At 48.7% G+C, this 10,043-nt stretch overlaps 1 non-coding gene across 1 annotated transcript; it reads right to left on the bottom strand.

Annotated features, from left to right (window-relative positions):
• Window positions 1–73, bottom strand: Trnaa-agc (transfer RNA alanine (anticodon AGC)). The gene has a single exon. It is a non-coding gene; the product is annotated as a tRNA-Ala (tRNA).
• Between the last annotated feature and the right edge of the window lie 9,970 nt (window positions 74–10,043).

Here is a 10,043-nt window from a genome sequence, read left to right as displayed (position 1 = left end):
TGGAGGCGCTGGGTATCGATCCCAGTACCTCTCGCATGCTAAGCGAGCGCTCTACCATCTGAGCTACACCCCCACTGCCCTGCGGACTAACGGAACACTGTTTGGTTCTTGCAGCATCGCTCAGGAAACTAGACCACGCGAGGGTGACTGCAGCCGCCGCTGGCAAACCGGTTATCTATAGGTCTCCAGGTTGGCGTTGCGGAATGCATTTTCCTTCCAGAGCGAAGAACAGTATACTAAAAAAAAAACACATCGGGAGGTGAGGATAGGTAAGATGGTTCTTGAGGTACAAATAAATAGTCATCCGAGAAACATCATTGCCCTTGCCCGGAGAGCACTCCGTCACCCTCCGGAGGTGCTGCTGCTGCCAGTGCTGTTCCCGCTGCGCGGTTTGTAATCCAGCACCTCTCTTCTTCTCCCTTTCCATCCTCTTTGCTGTCTATCCTGCCCCTTGACTCAGTTTTGATTAAGGTGCCCTCAACCCGAGAGGCTGTTATCTGCTGAGTCAACTTCTCCGTTCCCTTTCGATAAGAGTCAACTCCGTCCTCCATTCTCTTTCGAGACGTTCAGCAGAACTGTGAGTAGGCTTTGCTGTCAACACACGATGTGAGAGAGCCAGCTTACAATGGCCAAGTTCACTATCATCTCCTGAAAGTCGGCTTCACTGCGAAATACAAACGCAATGCTGGGAAGACATTTTTGAAGGCCATTATACGCCTTATTTTATCAAAATACGAAGCGGCGGAGGCGAAGAGTTGGTCGATGGGCAACGGTGTGCCGAAGTTTAGAGGAAGGGAGGGGCTTTCAATCTCGTTCCACGGACCCCCCAAAACTGGTAGTTAGTCTATAACCGCTCAGTTGCTATAACAACCACGACGACGTTTAAGCATTTCTCGTGAGTTGTGAGTGCGGAAGCAGTAATGCCCTATATAGTGAATGCCGCTAAGTGCTCCTTGGAGTTTTCCGTTGCGAATAACGTTTTATGGTTAAATTAAGTTCGGGTAATTCTTTTTTTTTTTACGTCCGTGTTTCGGCTGTATACCGGAGTAGACGGTAGTGCTGAAAATCCTACTGCAGCGCAAAGCATCCTGGCCCACTAACTGTGCCTCCTGTTGGGGCCAGTGCGAGGTGTGCTTGGTGACATGTCGCAGCCGCCGGACGCCGAACGGGTGGCCGCAGCCACCACGGCTCTGCGTATGCCGAGGCGTTACCTATGGCAGTGTAGTCCTTATTTGTACTCTATTGCGAAGCACGCGTTATGGGACACTTGGAAGTCACGTGGGTTTGGGGGCCGCTTCGCTGTCACAGACGCCACTGACAGAGCCGTTTTCGTTCAATGGGGTATCGAATGGTTTCGCTTTAAAAGACACCGGCTTTTTTGTCCCGGGGCATCATCGGGCCAGCTGCTCTGGAGGGCTGGGCTGAAGACACATGACCGACGGTTTCGGCGAGTGAAAACCTACTTTTTTCGTTATGTTAATCGGCCTTGAGGGGCTGGACTGAAAGCCGGTTACGTAGACCGTTTACACGGGCCCTGAAAAAGTCGTTTCTTCCTTCGTGTGAGCCGGAGGAACGGTACGCGCTCACTGATTGCACTGGATGACACAACACTGTGTTACTCATGATGAGGGTGTCTAAAAGCCCTCGTTCCAATGCAATGGCTCGTCGTTCCTGCCTCCACCGCTGCCTCATCTATCTGTCCGCATTGGGATGACCTATCACTTCTTCTCAGTATAAGGTCATCCCGGCGGCTATCGAGATGTGCATGATCAGGACGACGATGGCAATGGTGATTATGATGATGACAGTATTTCCTTATGTATACTTGGCTCAATCGAAAACAAATTTTTTGTACGTTCGCAAGATCATCCACGCCATACTCTCCTCCGCCAGATACACCCTCCGGGATTGGGCACTCCCTAGAGAGCACGGCACACTATTGACGAGCACATGTTTAATTTGAACCCCACTTATGCCGACGATGTATATTTTTTGACAGAAAAACTCCGTCATAGTCATCATTTTCTGTTTCCTCACACGTCTACCTTTTGAAAATGGAAACCCTGGTGGTTCTTCTCTTGGAACCACGCATTTTATCTAATTGTAACAGAAAGGCGTGTCTCTGCCAAGGTAAACTTCGCATACCTAAATTGTTGAAAATGACGCTATTACCTGGGCCCCATCTAGCTGAAATTTCCTCCATTGTCTTTTGCTCCGAACACAGCACCCCGCTGCACGACACGCACGGCCCCCTTTGTCCGGGCCGGTTCGCCACGTGTGCAAACGAGATGCACACCGGCTCGTGTGGCCCATTGTCTCTTCGAAGTCGAGGGAAACGAACGCGTAGACGCAGCGGAAAAGGTGCGGCCCACCTGCGACCGGAAAAGCACGTCAGGGAGGACATTGCACTGCGAGTATGTCACACCGATACACGTTTGAGCAATCATGCCCAACTAAGAGAGGCAACGAGTCGTGTTTTGAACCCTCTTGTGATTCGGCATCATTCAACAAACTCTGGTAGAACCTACGTTAGATCAAGTTAAAGAAAATAATTGGGGCTCTGCAGGTGGTAGTGCGAGTGAAGGACAACAGGTGGACCATCCGCTTAAGGAATGGCTACCGGGTATGGCAGACGAAATAGAGGAAGGTTAAGGATTGGATGGATGGATGGATGGATGGATGGATGGATGGATGGATGGATGGATGGATGGATGGATGGATGGATGGATGGATGGATGGATGGATGGATGGATGGATGGATGGATGGATGGATGGATGGATGGATGGATGGATGGATGGATGGATAGATGGATGGATAGGCTAAAGAAATTCGGGGACAAAGAATGGACTGGAGAAACAGCTGGAACTCTTTGGGACAGGTCCGAGTCCTGCTTTCAACACAACCGGGCTGATTATGATGTTGGAATGCCTCCATAAATCTCCTGCCCCCCCCCCCCCCTTCCCTCCTCCAAGGGTTCGATGCTTGAAGCTGTTATTATTCAAAAGCAAAAAGTGGCTCATTGAAAGAGAGAGAGAGAGAGAGAGAGAGAGAGAGAGAGAGAGAGAGAGAGAGAGAGAGAGAGAGAGAGAGAGCGTTTATTGAAACAGCAGGGACGGGGTAAGGGAGAAGAAGAGTTGAGAGCTGTGGGCGGCCATCATATTCCGGTAGGCCGCGTAAGTGGCTCATTGAGCGAAAAAATTTACCATCGCTCCTAAACAAAGTTGAGAGAAGTGCGAGAGCTAGAAGTGCGCCCAACCTTCGCTGAAAGTGCGTCCACTCGATCGTGAAACCTTGAAATACCCAAATTGCGAATGAAAATAGAACCCACGCGACAATTTTTCGCGCACGAAGTAAACGCATCTACGAACAATCTAAGCGTATACCGATACGTGGTTTATGTTATAAAGGTATACCATTGTACTCCCTCTTCATGGTCGATGCGTGTGTCTCATCTTGTTCCACTCCTGTTTCGCGGTTTTCAAGCAGCCGTTTTGACACAATGCAAGCCCGGTTTCGTGCAAGCGCCGTGTGTCCAGAGATCGTACCAGAGCTTTTCGGTCGACCAACCGGTCTACAGGGAGATGCTTTAGTCTTTTGATAGGACGCCATCGGCCCCAGACAGCTTTCACTTTAAAAGGGCGGCGTCCGGCGCCCGTGTCACTCCTGTGTGAGTAGCGCATGACATGGCACTGTTAGGCTCGAGTGGAGGGGCTGCGGTTCCTCACCTCACGAGGAGAGGAGGGATGACGTTACGTCCGTCGTCTGTGTCAACCCTCTTTACCTTTTTGAAGGGTGGGTGACACGCGTCACTCTTAGGCAGAAGGGGTTGTGGTTCCTCGTCTCGAGAGGAAAAGATGAAGGACCAGACGTGCACCATCACGGTGGCAGATTCAAAAGGACTGCGCCCATTGGATGCGACGCGTTCCTTAGCGTGCGGACAGAGGGCGGCATGCGCAGAGAAAAAAAAATTTCTCCCACCTCCCCTCGCGGGAACCCCTGTGTAGATGCGACGCATAGGGGGTTTCGTTGTTGTTTCCGTTAGGTTGATTCTCCCATCGCGTGAAACGTGCCGTGAACCCCCTGCCGCGGCTATGACGCAACGTGCCGCGGCTATGACGCAGCACAATCCAACACAATCCACTTTAATCCAATTCAAGCCAATCCAAGCCAAGCCAATCCAATCCAATGCCCCTCGCGAGAGAGTGTTCGCTATCGGAGAGGAGAGGGGGTGAGCGGCGGAGAGCGCAGCTCGCGCGGCGAGGAGAATGGGGGAAAGGTGTAGACGGACAACAACAACGCCGTATGGAGGGACAAGGCGAGTGAATGAGATGCAGTCGCATCTAAAAACATTTTAGTGAACTCGCAAGAGTGGAAATACTATAGTCCGGGAACCATTGCCCTAGCCGTCTGCGCCCGCGTCACCATTAGGGTCTGGTCCTCCTGTTGACAACAGCTGGTCAGCAGTGTCTCCCACAGCTCAGGAAAGAAACGGGTGGAGAGGGGATTAAGGGGTTAGTAATGAGGTAGTAATAGTTATATTAATGGGAGATAGTAATAGTAATAAGCCGGAAGAATGTTGACGACACGGATAACTGAAGTCATGAAGTGGCAGCGGAGGCCGTGGCTGCGGGTGAAGGCGGTGGTGCGGCGAGCGCGGAAGATCACGCTGAAACAATTTTTTCTCCCCGTGTTTTTATGTCGTTCCACTAGATGGAGTCTGAATAACACAAAAAAATATTTTTTTCTAATTTGTGGTGGTATTCGAATGAGATAAAAAAAACAATTCTTTAACAAAATACCGTCAGCTAGCGGGAAAATGTTGTAGTGAAAGTGCACTATATTTTACTGCGGAGTACAAGTAGTGCCGCAGCACACCATGCAGTTCGTTGCCGGCGCACGTGCTTGCACGTTGTACGTTGTACTGTGGTTGCGTGGGTTTACTCACTCTGCCGGTTTTTTTATTGTAAATACCAGCCGTGTTGTGGCGATGGTTTCAACTTGAAGCAGTCCCCTCATTTTGAATTCGTCCTGCTGAACAAGTGCTGTGACCCTCAGTGCCGTAGAAATTGCGACCCCTCAAGTGAAGGGGCACGCGTTTCCACATTTCCCCAATACGAGGAACTACGCAGGAAATCTGTGCGCGCTATTCCACAAGACAACTTATATACTCAGCAGTATTTTAGAATGAGTTATCCCGTAGAATCTTTGCGCTTTCGAGAGCAATTAAGAGTACGCAACGTCTCGCCTTCACAAAGTGCGCTTTATTGGAAGTCTATGTAGCGCTGCGCTTACCCCCCCCCCCCCCCCAAAAAAAAAAAAAACAGTTTGGATGTAAACGAGGACTCATTTTTTAGAGGTCTGCGCGCTACCCAAAGATGTCATTCACGGGACTTCGTACGATGCCCGATAAAATAAAATAGTATAGTATGTACTACCGATTGCTAACATGCCGGGAACTGGCTTGACAGTCTATTTTTATGCTTTAGAAGAAAACCGTTGCGCAACGACGAGCAAGTTAAATATAAAAAAAAGAAAAAAAAAGACCGTCCGCGACAGGACTCGCCAAACCCAGTGACAAGACGCGGGACGAGATTCTTCTAGTTCTTGGAAGTCATTACTGTCCGAAGCCATCTGCCGTTGTGCTGCGTTTTCGTTTCAACTCGCGCGTTCGCGCGGAAGGGGAATCCGTCAGCAACTTCATAGCAGCAAACACACTTGTTCAATTCAAATATATTGCACAATTTTCCAGTTTTGAATATGCTTTTGTTTCCTTTTTAAATTGCGTAAAGTTTCTAATAACAATGTGTCAGTAGCTTTTTGCGAAACTGCGGCTTGCGTTAACACGCGTGCTCCCAAGAATTCGTCGAAGCTGGCCCAAGTGTACTTTGTCGGCGATACTCTGCTGGTGGACAATGTTGTCGGCCAACATTGAGAGAAGGATGTTTATGTTTTTTTGTTGGTGCCCGCCACATGTTTCACAGCATAGGGTCCCTCTTTGCTGTGGCGAAACAAGCCTCTGGGCACACCGCACATCAAAATTGGTCTCGTTAATTTGGTGGGGCTACACCATCGTTCCGTTGTTCTGGAGCAATTCTGTGTAGTGACGGCAATTCTGTGTAGTGAGTAATGACATTCTCTAGCGGCTTCCTCTCACCCTGCACCACACAAATTCTGCAGCAGCATCCTCCACAACACCGTGTAAGAATTATTTGGGCTCCCGCCCATGCCGACGTCCCCGGCAACGAAGCTGCCCAACAGCATGCCCGAGATTTGACACACAGGGCTAGTCAAGTTCGCTGTTTAATGGTGTCATAAGCCTCAATTGCTCTGTTAAAAGAAGCAGACGTGATTAGTGAGACAAAAGGTATGAACGCAAAGCATGATTGGAACGGAACGGTTGGCAAGGGCGTGCGAAAAACGCTATCTTGCGGGCTTCTGACGCGATGACGAACAAGCAAGCTTAAGTGTGAGTAATGTAGAGAAACATTAACACTGAATAAGGCGATTTCAGTGTCAGTTGAAGAAAAGCACAATGACCTCATCAGAGCGATGGATCGAGGAGGCCTTGTGCATCCAGACATGTCTGCTGTAAACGCTGTCGCACACAAGTATGCAATCGTTCAGCAATTGTCACAAGATGAAGGGTTCTTGAAGCTATCAAACCAGCGCCAAGTTGTTACAGACCTCACCGCGAAGCTTCTGACCAACGACGAGTCGTTAGATTTTCACACAGACGACGGCGGACATACCAGCGAGCTAGTTTTGAAGCACGTGTTGTGGTGTAGCACGAACATTCTCCTGGAGAACTTTTGTAGATTACCGAATGACGAGAGTTTGAAAGCTCATTCGTAACCCCCCACCCAAAGAAAAGAGAAAGTTCCGAACGCTAGGCAAAACATAGCTGTGACAGTGCCTTTGTTTGCGATGCAAATAAATTGGTTCATAAAAATGCTCTCAGTCTTTCGATCGCGTTTGTAAAGCGTGCTCAATGTCTTCCGACCTACATAACGTTTGGCAGTGGTATTTGTTTGCTACCTTCCCAGCTGGCCATCGCAACTAAGGAAGGATAATGTTCCCCAAATACGCATTGTCGCCTCAAGAGAGTCAACCTATAATTTTTGCTAGACATCAAACGTAAACTCACTTCTACCAGTCATTTCTGTTTATTTTAACACTCGTGAATGCTTTACCTGTAGACTATGCATTCGAACTGTTTTTTTTCTCCCATATATTAATTAGACTAAACTTTCTGTCGCCAACTTAATACATAAAAAGAGTCGATGAAGAAAACTGAGTTTCGGGGATCGGATATCTCTGTTCCTTTTTACTACCGCGCTGTAAATTTAGTGCTAGAAGCTCGACGAACGACGTTTTCAAGCGCTTGCTATTCTTTTTGAGCAAGCGCGTCTTTTTGGCGGCTAGAAGGTGGGGAATGTTAGAATGTGTGCCGTCCACTTGTCCTTGGATATTTGCAGCTATATATGCATTCCTTTTCAGTGACGGACAAGCTGAATACAATCATCCACGGCGACCGGGCGCTGCCTCCGCCCCAGCTTTGTGACGTCACGCCGGCAGCCTTCAGAGCTTAAAAGTGTAGGCCTTAAAGGTGCATTCCAGGAGTGAGTGCTGTAGGGTATCGGAATATCGGAAAAATTCGCGCTGAGCAGTGTACTAAGCCGGAAAAAATAAATGGCGCCTCTCTTGGAGTCTTCTGAACCTGCTATTGACTGCCGAGCGTATCACATACTTGTACAAGTATAATGGCGAGGGCCGACCGCTATTCTGTATTCTATTAATAGGCAACGATGACGACACGGCACAAAACTAATTGGACATTAATGATTTAGCATCCACGAGTCGTTAGAAGTCTGCAGGTGTCTTAGAAGATTTTTTTAACCCAAGCGGTTAGTAACTACTCATCTGCATGCATGGGAGTAATGACACTGCTACAGTGAAAGTACACCAGTTACTTTAACTATTGGGTAATCAGGTGTGGTTAGTTTTTCTTCCCGTAATTTAGTAGTTTAATCAATTGCTCATCATGGAGATTTCAAAGAGAAGGAGTTCATTGGTTTATAATTTGTTTCAAAATGCTCATAGCCTTCCTATTTGGATTTCGTCCCATTACTGTTTTCTGATTCGGCCCTGCCCTCTCAGCCCTGTATTTTTATTTAGAACCTAAAAGCTTTATTCCTCGCGTGTTTTTGAAACTTTAGGACAAAACGAGTTTACAAATGAGAAATTAAGCTTGTAATGCAAGTACCTTTGACTTACAGACACGGTGTCTGATTAAGTCATCGGATAATTAAAATTTTATTTCGAACAAATTCATTGTTGAGAGGATTACCCTTAATTCTAGGTAACCATGAGCCCACAAGTAATAAATAAGTCTGGTGGTACAATTACTATTAGATTTACAAGCATGACGCCAAAGCAGTAGCCCGTTTCTCCTTTTTTTTTTTTTTGCGCTCTCGCCGTCGTCAGCCTTGTCTTCCCTGCTACGCCTTCTTTTTGGTGCTGGGCTCCAGACAAAAACGAATAATGCTGGTATCTATAACAAGAGGCAACCTTGAATAAGTATTTCCCACAAAACTAGATACACCGTGGCCCACCTATAGCGAACCCGGTTTTTACGAAATCCCGGCCGTGAAGAGCAAATCTTCGTTTCCCGTTACCCGTTGTATACAGATATTTTATGTTCAGGTATAGCGAAAAGCCGATATGACGAACTGTTTTCTGTTCCTCGACGTGTTTGTTGTAAGCGGGCTGGACTGCATTTTGTTTTTGCTTCCCGTTGCTATGGGAAATTTGGTGTGGTGCACTCGATGGAGGACACTAGGACTGAGAGCGATGGACAGGCAACCCGTTCGTCAGATTTACGACGGAAGGAACCTTGCTGTGCGTGGGTGCATGCGCGTGTGCTTGCGTAAGTGCATGTAATCTTGCGGGGGAGCCGATGACGAGTCGGCAAAGCCAGTGCGCGCATGCGTGCTCGGCGCTTTGCATGTCCTGTCGTGGGAGCTTGGCCTTTCCTGGACCAGCCGGAAGGGTACGGGCAGCGTGGTAGCGCACAGGACAACTGCGACAAATACAGCCGTGGGCATGTGTTAACAAATTGTTTTTTACCCGAATACGACGATGTTAATTACGTCCGTGCGTACGTAGTCATGGCCAAAAGATTGCGGACCAAACTATCAGTCCTTCAAGAGAATTTCTCGTCTGCGTTTTTGCCTAGGAGCCATTGTGCGCGTGATTGGAATCTTTAGGAAAGGAAGAATCGTCCACTCAAACAGTGGTCGAGTTTACAGAAATTACCCGAAATATGCTCTTCCAGAAGTCGTACCCTTTTGCGTCAAGCCATCCCGACCTTCGCTAACATTGATAGTACTACCCGCCGCGGTGGCTCAGTGGCTAAGGCGTTGCGTTGCTGAGCAGGAGGTGGCGGGTTCGATTCCCGGCCGCGGCGGCCGCTTTTCTGATGGAGGCGGAAAGCAAAAACGCCCGTGTGTACGAGAATTTCGGCGCACGTTAGAAATCCCCAGGTGGTCAAAATTAATCCGGAGCCCTCCACTACGGCGCGCCTCATCGCCTGCGTTGCGTCGGCGCGTTAAACCCTACAATCAATCAATCAACATTGATAGTACTCTTGTCATCCGAAGAACCAGGGAAAATCCTCCAGGACAACAACACAGTCGGAGCGGGAGTGAGATAAACGCGCGGAGTGGAAAGGAGGAGAATGCCAGGGTGGTATGCTTGTGTGTACACGCTATGAATGGTGCCTCGTCGTCGAACCGTTCTTTTTTTCTTTCAGAGTATCGTGTAATAAATCTTCCGCCGAAACTCTGCCTGCACGCCAAGAAATCCATACGCGCAATCTCGATCCACGTGCAAGGCGAGAGAGGGAACATTAGAACGTGAAACGGAAAACCCGCGCGGAAACCGGTTGCAATCGACCGCTGCCACCTCGGCTACCCTCGCGTGCTCCGCTACTTCACACCGCATGCCACACCTGCCGGGCTCCCATTGCCGCCGCCCATAGCCC

The sequence above is a fragment of the Haemaphysalis longicornis genome, unplaced genomic scaffold, assembly GCF_048455015.1.
Source record: "Haemaphysalis longicornis isolate Haplotype H1 unplaced genomic scaffold, Haemaphysalis longicornis Haplotype H1 scaffold_133, whole genome shotgun sequence".
Classification (NCBI taxonomy): Eukaryota; Metazoa; Arthropoda; class Arachnida; order Ixodida; family Ixodidae; genus Haemaphysalis; species Haemaphysalis longicornis.
This window is presented reverse-complemented; position numbering and strand designations above follow the sequence as displayed.